The sequence below is a fragment of the Ascaphus truei genome, chromosome 21, assembly GCF_040206685.1.
Source record: "Ascaphus truei isolate aAscTru1 chromosome 21, aAscTru1.hap1, whole genome shotgun sequence".
Lineage (NCBI taxonomy): Eukaryota > Metazoa > Chordata > Amphibia > Anura > Ascaphidae > Ascaphus > Ascaphus truei.
In genome coordinates, this window is record NC_134503.1 from 10,189,906 (window position 1) to 10,202,728 (window position 12,823).

A 12,823-nucleotide genomic window follows, 5' to 3' on the forward strand; every position below is an offset into this window, starting at 1 on the left:
GAACCCAGCAAGAGTGTGAGACACTTTTGCAGAGCTGTTCCTACTTTTAAAAGGAACAATCCATGCAATATCCTGCATGTTCTTTTAATATACCAGTTCTGTAGTATTACATAATACTTACAGCATTTATTTATTTTTCATTCAACTCTTAAATGCCATTATTTATGAGTTTTAATATAAGGAGCATCCCTTGATTTCTACAGCAGGTTTTAAACACATCTCCCCAGCAGTGCAAGATCTTTGTAACACTTTCCTGTTTATGATGATATGTTGCCAATATTCCCACCAGTTTGAGCTGCAAACTGTAACAATAGATAATGTTACCTTAATAATATAAGAATACATTGTAGCTGCTGAGTTACACTAACTGAAGGATTGATTGAAACTGAAAAGCGGCCATTTAATAAACCCTGGAAAGAAGGATCTTTGCTGATCGATAACGGGAGAACGAATTGATCACCTGCTTAGTCAATTAGTTTACAACAAAAAGGTCAGCAAAGACTGCATATATTAAAAGAAAATATATATATTTCTTTTTTTTGTTTTGTTTTTTTATTAAAGTGCCGCGTGGATCGCCTCGTTAAGCAAGGCTGGGTGACTGAGAATGTATCCACAGGATAACCAGATGAATTCGGTCACTGCCACAGGAGACTGAAAAGATCCGACTACCAAGGTTTAAAGCTGCAGTTCAGTCAATATCCTGCATGTGTGTTTTTTTAATAATTCAGTTCTGTAGTAAGAAAAAATACTTTTAGCATTTTCTGTTTTTAAAAAAAACAACTTTGAAAGACCAATTTTCTTGTATTCTATTTTAACAGCCATTTGCTAAGGCACTGCCCCTTCATGTCCTGTCACAAGCCCTGGCACACCCCTTTGTCAGCCCTGCCCTCCCTCTAGCACATGTCAGTGCAGGAGTGCTCATGAATATTCATGAGCTTCCACTGACTGACAGAAGCAGAAGAAAAACAGATCCCTTCACTAATTATGTCACCAAATTTCGCCTATCAATACATGGAGAACGAATTGACCTGCAGCTATACAGTTCTTTAGGTAATTAGAGATTGCCCACATGAAACTATTGAAGTAAAAAAATAAAAAAAGACTGAACTGCAGCTTTAAGCAACAAAGAAGGTGAATAAAGGCCCCACTCAGTAATGAACACACTCATAAATAGTGCGGAGCTTGGGCTGCCACCTTCTGAGGTCCTCGAACCTTGACACACTAAGAGGAGAGAAAAGGAGATATATGATGGGAGATGGTCCCTTCCAGTCCCATCATGTATCACTCATTATCAGCTGTAAAGAGCCTGCGAGGTTTGGAGACCTAAAATAGGCATGTTTATGGATACATGGTGCTTTGGCTGAGTGAGAAGCGTATGGGACCACCGATGTGAAAATGAACGAGACCATGCTCCAAGTGAGACTCATTCCAAATGGAGTGTGGCTCAACAGGCAATCAGTATATTACCCTTTTCATTCATTCATATATTTTGTTGCAGGGTCTAAGAGCTTGGGGGAAGTGTCAACTTTACATGGCAGGACCCTCTGGCAGCCAAACGAATGAATGGCCTAGAGCAGGGGTTCCTAAGCAAGGTGCTATAAAGTGGTACTCAACGCTCTTGTGGCTTTGGGAGACAGAAGATGGAATACAGGGGGGGGGGGGGTGAAACCAAGCAGAATATTCACACAAAAATTATTCTCAGTGGGTAATTTATTATACTCCAATGTGGCAGATCTCACCGCCAGGGGCAGAACACCCCAAATCAAGTCAAATCGTCTGCAAACAAACTTAGGGGTATAGCCACAGAAAACGGCAATTTTTAGCTACAACTAAAGAGGAAGCGTGGATATACTATGGGTATGAGAAGTACAGGTACTCGGACACAGCTCCAAATAGTTAATGCTATGGAAGGTGTTACTGTATTGCAATAGTACAGGACAACGTAAGGTTTGCCTGACCAAAAATAAATAATATTGTAAAGACCAGGAGGGAATATCAATGTGCCCATCAACATTGAACAAAAGAACATTAAAAGATTAGTAGAAACAGCAGCACATATGAGTTTACCAAACCTAGGCACACAACTGAATGTGCTTATCTTTTCTCTTTTCCCCTAGAAGTGAAGCTTCCTAAAGCAGAGACCTCTAGGCTCAATTAAACCCCAGCATCCTTCCCGGGACAGCACAAGATGACGAGAAGGGACACAGGGGGAACAATGAAAGATTTTGCTGAACAAGCAATGCGGCTCAGTCATATGCTTCCTTTAAAATGTCACAAGAGTGATGAGAAATTCCAGCCTCCTATTTCATCCCTAGTTGGCTGTGTCTAGTCTGGCCGGTCACAGGGCTCTCTGTTCTGCTGTCACATTCCCAATGCCAACGCTCTCAATTTACTGGCCAAGAATGCTGCTGGACAGTAGGCAATTAGCGGAGCTGAGTCATGCACCCTTTTCTGCCAGCCTGATTTAAATCCTTTGCTGCAAGGAGGGCAATGTCAGCAGGGAAGGGGTTAAACTGATGGGCAGATAGAAAAACCCCAGCACCACTGAAAACAAATAGGCGGCATGCTACATTAATGTCGAGTACATCAAAAAACACTTCCAGGTCTTCTCGCTACAGAAAATAACTTGAAAGTTAAATGTCATTAATATTTACCGGATATGAAATATTAGGATGCCCTGGTGCCCTCAACCCCTGGCTTCTAAACCCAACGCAGCCCCTAAAAAGGGTGCCCTAAATACACTGTGCTTTGCCTACTAGATCAGGGGTAGTCAACCCCAGTCCTCAAGAGCCAGGTCAGGGTTCAAGGTTAACCATGCTTCAGCACAGGTGGCTCAGTCAGGGGCTCAATCGAAGACTGAGCCACTGTCTGAGCCACCTGTGCTGAAGCAGGGATATCCTGACCTGTTGGTGGCCCTTGAGGACTGGAGTTGGCCTCCTCCGATCTCGTGCCAGGATTGGATAGAAAGGGTAAGGGGTATGCGGTGGGGATGGAGCAGGTGAGGTGGCTTGGATTCTGTTTTCTGTGACAAAAGCTTTAGTCACATTGTGTAACATCCAGCAATTTAAAGTATGTCCTTTCACAAAAGAATTCTTTATCAGAATGTAAATGTCGGAGGAAAGAGGGCTGTTTTGTTCACAATCCCTTTATACTTTGCATATGGCCTTCACCGTTCTATTCAATGCATAACCCACTTCAGTTTTAGACAAATTTATTATTGCATTTTAGTCCTTTATAAAATGCACAAAAGGTGCAGGGGTAACCGTACATACAGTGTAACAGTACATAGCAGATACTTATATTGTCAAATATATATATACAATGCTAATAATATCATATTTGTGATGTGCTTCATCACCACCTATACACACCTATAAAACAGTAAAGAATGATGTGTCGCCTTGTTGGTCCTTTCTTCCATGTAGTAACAAAGGAGGGAGATGGAGTAGGGGGTGTGATACCTTTTATTGGACCAACAAGTAGTTGAGATGTTACAAGCTTTTGAACCTCTCCGGGTCCTTCATCAAGTTCCCCTTGACGCTGGGAGGTTGGAGCGCTTGTAACATCTCAACTACTTGTTGGTCCAATAAAAAGGTATCACACCCGCTGCTCCCTCTCCCTGCTTTGTTACGCACTATATAACACGTGGATTCAAATTCTCCACTAGTTGTTATTTTTAGGGTTGATGCAAACGTTTCTGTGGGAACTCCAAAAATATATAAACATCAGAAACTTTGTGAGTTTGGTCTTCGCCATACAGGTGTGTGCAAACATGTCATGCCCCTTTCAAAAGAAATTTGAGGACCTCAAAAAAAAATAGTTATTGATGCTCATCAGTCTAGAAATATTTTCAAAACCTTTTGTAAGGATGTAGGACTTCACCAATCCACTGTCTGACAGATAGTCTACAAATGGAGAAAGATCAAGACCACAGTAACTCTAACCAGGAGCGGTCGTCCTAAAAAAAACGGCAAATCATCCAGGAAGTCACAAAGTACCCCAGAGTAACATCCAAGGATCTGCAGGCCACTCTCGCCTTGTCTAATGTTAGTGTTCATGACTCAACTATCAGAAAAAGACTGAACAAGAATGGTGTTCATGGAAGGATAGCCAGGAGGAAACCACTGCTCCCTAAAAAGAACATTGCTGCCCATCCGAAGTTCGCCAAAGGGCACATAGACAATCCACAAGACTTCTGGAACAATGTTCTCTGGACAGACGAGTCAAAGGTAGAACTTTTTTTTTACCTCAATGAGAAACATTATGTTTGGTGAAAACAAAACACTGTGTTCTAACAGAAGAATCATATCCCAACCGTGGGATTGTGATGGTTTGGGGCTGCTTTGCTGCCTCAGGACCTGGACGGCTTGCCATCATTGACAAAACCATGAATTCTGCATTGTATTAGAAGCTTCTCAAGGAGAATGTCAGGCTATCCATCCGTGAGCTGAAGCAAAAGTGGGTCATGCATACAAAAGAATGGCTGCAGAAGAAATTCTGCATTTTAGAATGACCTAGCCAACGTCCGGACCTAAACCCAAATCACAATGTTGTGGCAGGACCTGAAGCGAGCTGTCCATGCAAGGAAGGCCTCAAATGTCACTGAGTTGAAGCAGTGCTGTAAGGAGGAATGGGTCAAAATTCCTGAAACCCGATGTGAGAGACTTACCAGCAGTTACAGGAAACGCTTCACTTATTGCTGCTGATGGGGGCAGGTACTGAATCTAAAGGTTCACATACTTTTTCACACATGGATAAATAAATGTTGAAAAAGCATCGTGTTTTTGTGTCATTTCTTTGATCCGGCTACCTTTATCGATTATTAGGACTTAAATGAAGATCTAATACCATTGTAGCTTTAAAATGTGAGAAGCGTGAAAATCCTACGCGGGGCTCGCAACCTTTTTCTCACCGCTGTATTTTGATTTAGGAAAATGATTACAAGCCGCAGAGATGGCGTTGCGCGGCTCTCTCGTTACGGAGGTGTGCAGGTAAGAGGACACCACGGGAGATATGATTAGATGTAGGGTTCCGTGGTGGCCGCTCATAGAGTCCCTGTGCTAGAATGACCCCCCGAGCCTGCTGATTACAATAACGTGATACAGGCTTATCCAGCGTTTCCTGCCTTATGATAAGGAATCATATTTGCCTGCCAGCACGCACACTAAAGTCTATGTATGTGGACCAATCCATGGCAGTCTATTAAAAGAAAAATGAATGCAGCCCCGTTACATGAGCGACCATTCCTCTTTCTACAATGATTCGTTCTGTTCTTTTTTTTTTTATGCTGCGCCACTGGAGGAGGGCTTGGGTTGAGTTTAAAGCTGCGTCCACACTGCCGCTGCCCGCGCTTGGCGCGGTCAGCGCAACCAATTTAAATTTGTCCGGCCACGCTCGTGAGCGTGCATGTACGCTCATGGGCGCTGGCCAAGACAAATTTAATTGACTTTGAGGCGCGCCGATGGGTCACATGACCTCCTCAGCCAATCAGCGCCAGTCAGTGTTTTGGCCACGCCCCCCCCCCCCCCCCCCGCTCGCGCTTACAGGAAAAGTTGCCGGACACCCGAACGCTCATGCTTGTAGAGTTGGTGACGTCACCACTCTCAAGCGTGAGCGTGGTCCGCGGCACGGGGGGACGCAGCCTAAGGCGCTGTATAGGTTTTGCTGCTATTGCTCAAATGCATATGACATGATTTCTACAGAGAGAGAAAAACTAAAAGGGGAAAAAAAACACTGAATTTTTTTACGTTTTCTGTTTTTCAGTGGTATTGACCATTTCACCTTTTTGCAATTGCAGGGCCCACAATGCATTGCGGAAGCCGGGCGCGTTGCAGACTTCTACAATAAATGGAAGATCAAAGCACGGTTTGTCTTGGACAAAATAACTGTCAAATGATTTCACTTCTAGCAATGCTGAAGAGGTGACGCGGCGGCGTTTCCATGGTGACCGGCTGCGGGCTCAGAGACGCCCGTAGGAATGGAGTTTGCCTGACTCCTGAAGAGGAATAATACAGAAAGACATGTCGAATTGAATGCTGCATGAAACCACACTCCGGCATCCACACTGCGCCGGACAGCGTTCACGCGGAGAACACCGCTTAACTCAGAATATCACAGTTTCTATAGGATTCTATGGCAGTGTTGGTGCAGAATATCACAATACATCGCACCAGACAGCACAATGAAGCCTGTGTATAGATCTGTACTGGAGATTGGCGAGCAGATTTTCTGATCCTCATTCAACATAATAGCCAAGAGGTGAGAGGAACGTTTAAAAACAGAGAAGGGCAATTTTCAGGCCTTGGCTCAATCAGCCTGTGTACAATGTTATACAACCTTTTACTGCAGTGTATCTGCTTTTGTGTAGTGCAATACAATGTGTTGCAAGCCCCTGAAACGTTTACACCAGGGATAAAGGAAATAGACCCCCAATATACACCTGACACTTTACTGCTACGTTTGAGAATGTTTTGTTAGTTCTTACATGCTCTTTTATTTCCAAGAGGCAACTGAGTGCCTCGTAATCTCTCATCTTTCCAACACATCTCCCTGTGCCAACTAGCACAAACATTAAACCCCCATTCAGGGCGAAACAAGCAGGGTCCGCAGGTCTGGGTACCACTGAGACACTTGGACACAGGGGCTTTCAGGAAAGAGATCACACAGCAAGCAAAGCAGCTATGGCTCGCCATCCATGGAGCAGAGGTTAAGAATTATGGGGCATGATAAATAGCTCCATGAGTATTGTATTGTTGGATAAACAGAGCTAGGGCAAGTTAGACCCAGACCTTATAACCCCAACTTTCTGCACAGTGCTAGGCAGCTCTCTTTGAAAACATATCAGTTACTGATACCATGGAGCTGTGAACTGGTAACATGAATCTCCCAAGCACATAGCTGCCTGTCCCCTGCCATGGGAGAAGCAGCAAGCTCTTGATCAAGGCTCCATGAGGCCTCCCAAAGCTCAGTAATCCAGTCCCCGACACTGCTCGTGCGTCAATAGTCAGACGATTACAGTCGGTGGGAACAAGGCACAGCATAAATGTGGAGGGCTGGGACCAAGTGGAAGACAGAGCAAGTGAGGCGCAGTGAAAGCGGCAGCCAGATACTTCATAATTAATAAGTATGTGGTACTTATAACATGAAGAACACTGCTGCCAAGTGGGGTTGCGTGACTACACGGTGGTTGTCCCCAGTTACGGGGCTGGCAAATGGTGGCGCCTTGGAAATAAATACGCGATAGAAATAAAGGAAAAGCGCAAAACCCTCATGGTGTAGTATTTAAATAATTTAGTGATTTAAAAAAAAAAAAGGGGGAAGAGATGCACGTACAAAAAAAAAAAGAAATGTAAATAGGTATTGTAGGTATAAAAAAAAAACAGAGATGCGATAGGAAACCTATATACCGCTCCTCCTTCTCTTACCGTGCACCCCAAAACTGGAACAACCTACCAGAGACTCTCACATCCACCACCAGTTTAAGTTCTTTCAAAACTAAGGATGTCTCACACTTTAATCTGCTCTGTAACTGTTTCATACGCCTATAATATACATCTCCTCTAGCTGTGCATGCAATGTCTTGTATATAATGTATACCCTGTTCATTTATGTAACTGTATTTGTAACCATGTATTATTTGTCATATTAACTATGTCCAGGACATACTTGAAAACGAGAGGTAACGCTCAATGTATTACATCCTGGTAAAATATTTTATAAATAAATATACTGCGAAGGCTCTACAAGTGTCATAATACCACAATTCCCAGATAAAACAGTGTGACCCCCTCCGGGGGGGATGGGGGTGGGGGGTGTTCCCTCCTTTGTATAAAGTGTTTGGATCTGACATGGTTTAACCCCAGATTACTTCCTGTACCTCCGTATAACAATAAACACATGCAGGTAGGTAGCGACATGCGATTACAGTTCTGTTCCGCCCAGCTGTCACTGGCTGGTAATTTTCAGGCATTTCAAGAGGTGTCATCAAAAGCGACAAGGGACAAAACACTATAATCAAAGAATCTAGTAAGCCTGTGTTGTGTGCTGTTCTCTCGGGGACTCCTAATTGTGCAACCCTAAAGTTAAACCACTTCAATGCTGGAGGGGCCAACAATGCATTGCTAAGCGTTGCCGGCTTCTCTGTTATTTAAGTGGTGAAAATTGCATTTCATGTTTAAAGCCCCCATGAAAATGAGCCCGCTGCAATAAAAAAGGAAACATTTACAAAGCTTCTACTTGGAGCACACAACTGGAGTCTTCCCGTAATTATACATCCTGCCACTCACTGCATCTCTGAAACAGCGCAGAGACCTACAGCCATCTGAGTGACTAACAGTCTCCACATGGCAAGAGAGCAAAATTCCTTCTACGAAGAATATCCTGCCCGGTTACTCCTTGTGGGCAAAGGAGTCGGCAGAGATCAACATTGCAGTCCTGGCCAGGGTCTAAGGTCCGGGAGTAGTTTCAGTTTTTGTAGGATTAGACGAAGGTCTGAAAACACGTCCCCGATACATGTATTCCTTCCAATTCAAACACCATTAATAGCTTTATTGTTCACATGGCTTAGAATATGTATTGCTGCTGTAACAGCACTGTATATAGAAGTTAAACAAGGTACCTTTAGCTGGAGAACATACAACTTAATCAAACTGCAATCAGACTGGTATTTAGTAGCTTGCATGTTGGCTGTATATTTATTCTATGTATATCTATGTGTCAACATTTTGTTTTCTTAATACTAGAAAATATACATTGAGACATACATCTTATGTTTAAGGTGTGTGCTGTGAAGGATCTTTGAAAGATAAAAACATTTCACCTGCTAAGTGCTCTGCCACACACAGCTAGCCCCTCTGGCATTCACAGGGTTAAGTGGAACAGGCAGAAAGGAAACCCTGTGTATTCAAGGCCACCATAACCACTATTGTCACACCTCCTTCAATCATACTAAACCGGAGGTACCCAACTACAGTCCTCAAGGGCCACCAGCACATCAGGCTTTCAGCATATCCCTGCTTTACAAACACGTGGCTCAATCAGTGGCCGTCATCGACTGAGCCACTGATTAAGCCACCTATGCTGAAGCAGTGGTATCCTGAAAACTTGACCTATTGGTGGCTCTTGAGGACTGGAGTTGACTACTCCTGTGCTACACCTCCGGAAAGGCAGATGACAGACGGCTCTGCACACTTCCAACACAAACAGAAGTCATACCTACATCTACAGGGCAGCACGTGTCTGAAATGCACATCTTGTGAAGTGTGCACTGGAAACGTGAGCTAACACACCAACATACTAGTCCTGAAACGTGAGCTAACACACCAACATACTAGTCCTGAAACGTGAGCTAACACACCAACATACTAGTCCTGAAACGTGAGCTAACACACCAACATACTAGTCCTGAAACGTGAGCTAACACACCAACATACTAGTCCTGAAACGTGAGCTAACACACCAACATACTAGTCCAAGTGGCACAGAATGTACTTCATACAATCACATATGCTGTTGTGTCATCGTGCTATGGGCAGGTAGGCTCCAGAACAGCTAAACCACTCCAACCCATCCAGGTTTCCAAAATAGATTGAGATAACTCAACCTAAAACTGGCTGAGGCTTTCATTTAGTGGGGGGAGAATGTCAAGCAGTTTAGCCATTTTAAATCCCCCTCCCAATAGAAAAACACAGAACAGGATTGAACGTATTCAGGTACATCCTGCTGCCTGTACTTTAACCCTACCTGCAGAGCATGGAGATAAGGTAGACTTACCCAGTATCACACAAGCTGGTCTTAATCTGGAGTTCCCAAATTGACAGGCTAGTGCATTAATACACAGGATAGCTCCTCTGTGTTAACACCCCTCTGCTTTAATAAGCACAGTCACGTGTGGCTGTAATGAGGATGGATATCTGATGGCAAGCAAATTCCAGCAGCGCACTCATGAGTTAAACAGGACAGCTGATGATTTAGATACAATAGCAGTGCAAAAAGCCAGGAGGGCTTCCTGTAGCAATAACATGTGGCTCTGAGCTGCAGATAACTCCAGAGCCCTGCCCAGCCTAGGACCTCCTCCCACTCAACTTCGGAAGATTAAAAGGCTGCTGATAAGAGGAGGTTGTAGAAGTATACAGGCAGTGGTTGAGATGTCATAGAAAAAGTATGCATCATAACAAGATAACAATCATACAACTTAAAGATGTAACTCCTGATACACGACGCAAATAGATAGGTTTTATTTTAAAGGTCACCTTTCTATCCCTCTGTATAACGGCTCTCTTCTCTGCTTTTTATTATGTGCTGCTCCGTAGAGAAGTGCAAGTAATTGCATGATGGCAGCTATGTGCCAAAAGAAAATGAATGGTTTGGATGCACTATGTATCGTATGAGTCATGAGGATACACTTTGAAAACCATATAATAAAAAGGACACTGAACATGTAATGTGACTTTCTCACACACCCCTTTGGGAGGGGAATGCACTCACAAAAATGGGCCATACATTGTAGCGCCAGGGTCATACTTGTCTACCTGAGCTACAGCACCTTTTATACAACCCTGATACATTGTAACCAACCAAGCACTATTCCTAGCCAGCGCTCATATATGTTATATCATAAAGTATATATTGTATGTGTGATAGGGTATATATATATATATATATATATATATTTCCTCGATTCTAAGACGCACCTTTTTTCTGATTTTCACATGTCTGAAATCGGGGTGCATCTTAGAATCGATGTATTAAAAAAATAAAACGTGTCCACAGTACTAACCCCTTCTATTCACTTGCCATGTTTCAGGAGAGGTCCGATGTCAGCGGAGGACGAAGCGGGCGGCGGCAGGAGAGGTCCCACATAGATGGTTGCAGATGGACAGCGGGCGGGAGTGCGGTGGCGGTGGCAGGACAGGTCCCAAGTCTGCAGGTGAATGAAGATAAGAAGACAGCGAGCCGGCGGTGGCAGCACCAGGAGATCATAATAGCAGGAGAACTGAGCAGGAGCAGAGCAGCATAGGGGAACGGCTGGGGATAAGCACACTGTAACCGGAAGTCAGACACTGGTCAACTTTCGGTGTTACCGTGTGCTCCTCCCCAGCTGTTCCCCTATGCCGCTCTGCTCCTGCTCAGCTGTCTTGCTATTATGATCTCCTGCCACCGCCCACCTGCTCTCTTATCTTCATTCACCTGCAGACTTGGGACCTGTTCTCCCGCCCGCCCACTGTCCCTCTTCAGTCATCTGCAGATGTGGGACCTCTCCTGCCGCCGCCGCCCGCTTCATCCTCTGCTAACATGGGACCTCTCCTGAAACATGGTAAGTGAAAAAGTAATTTTCCTCGATTTGTAAGGGCCAAATCGATGGTGCGTCTTACAATCGATGGCGTCTTAGAATCGAGGAAATACGGTATGTATATGTGTGAATATATATATATATATATATATATATATATATATATATATATATATATACACATATATATATATATACACACACAAATATAAACGTGTGTGTGTGTGTGTTTTAAACATCCACACCCCTAAATCGTTTTAATGCTTATTATTATATCACCTGCTGATGTAAATGACATAAAAGCAGCAATCCACCTCTATTTTTGGTTGTTGTTCCAGGGTTATAAACTAGCGGTCATCTGGAGCTGAACCTCTGTATCTTGTGCGCCAGGGACAGCGGCCTACTGACTGCTGGGGCCATCTTTAAACGTCCAGGAAGAACGTCAGCAACTAAACCGGCAGGTAACACAGAGACCGGGGAGTCTCCTGGGAAACGTGTAGCGATGTTCAGCTCAGGAAAAAACTCTGGGTTAAGGTTTTATTTAAAAAAAAAACAACAGATGGAAAATAAGTGGGTTTGCTGCTAAAACATGTTTGTAAAGTAAAGCAGCTTTAATATATTGATACACATGCAAAATGTCATATTTAACCCCTCTGTTGCCAGTTGGGCCTGGCAGCAAAGGAGTTACACGTACACCTCTTTTTAGAGACGGATACACGGCTTCTCTGCTTTCCCATCACTTCTGCATTTGATCCCAATATAAATAAGACCTCTAAACTCTCCTCTTACAATTAACATGCAGAAACGGTGGATCACTCAGTGTCTAATGGGAGCCAGATGACCGCAAAGCAGTGGGGGGAAGGTGCAGGCGATATACATGGAACAAACAAACAGGTACAGGGATAACTGCGCTAGGGTCATTTCTCATAGTATGGCACTGACCAAGGGCATTAGTGCATATAGTGAGACCAGATCACTAAATCACTCCACTGATGAACCAAGTGAGACAGACGCATTGGAGAAACTGCACTGTCCAAGTTTCACTCTACTTATTCCCCCCTTTTCTCCTCTGGAAACAATTATTAGACAAATCAGTAAAAACAAACACAAAACCCACTGAGCATTACAGTATTCCAGCTAAAAAAAGAAAATACTACGTTTTTTCCACTGGAAACAGAGAAATAAAAAAAGCTTTACTCTATGGATGTTAGAATGTTTTAAAGGAAGCTGTTGCAAGCACGTCACCACTGGCAGGGTTACATTAGATTCTTATAATCCACATAACAACTGAATGGGTATAACCTTGACGTGGGTTGCAGGCTTAGAGCTGCAGACCGAGCAATCAGTTCTGTACCCTGAGAAAATACTTGTAGCATTTTTTTTTAACAGCTCTGAATTACATTTTTTTATGCATTATAATGTAACAAGCATTTTTTGTTTCTATAGCAACCATTTACATAGTCACATCCCCTTCCTCTTCTGAAACAGGCTCTGGCACACCCCTTTTTGAGCCCTGCCCTCTCTCTAGCAGTG

General features: G+C 43.6%; 1 protein-coding gene across 2 annotated transcripts in view; it reads right to left on the reverse strand.

Annotated features, from left to right (window-relative positions):
- The window catches only part of RXRA (retinoid X receptor alpha), a 147,917-nt gene that overhangs the window by 50,018 nt on the left and 85,076 nt on the right, over positions 1-12,823 (reverse strand). The window contains exon 1 of one of the 2 annotated variants that reach the window (XM_075578923.1): positions 9,772-9,905. The exons of the other annotated variant lie outside the window; for it this stretch is intronic. The gene's annotated coding sequence lies outside the window, so the exon portion shown is untranslated. Of the gene's footprint in view, positions 1-9,771; positions 9,906-12,823 lie in introns of those variants that run through there. 2 annotated transcript variants of the gene reach the window in all.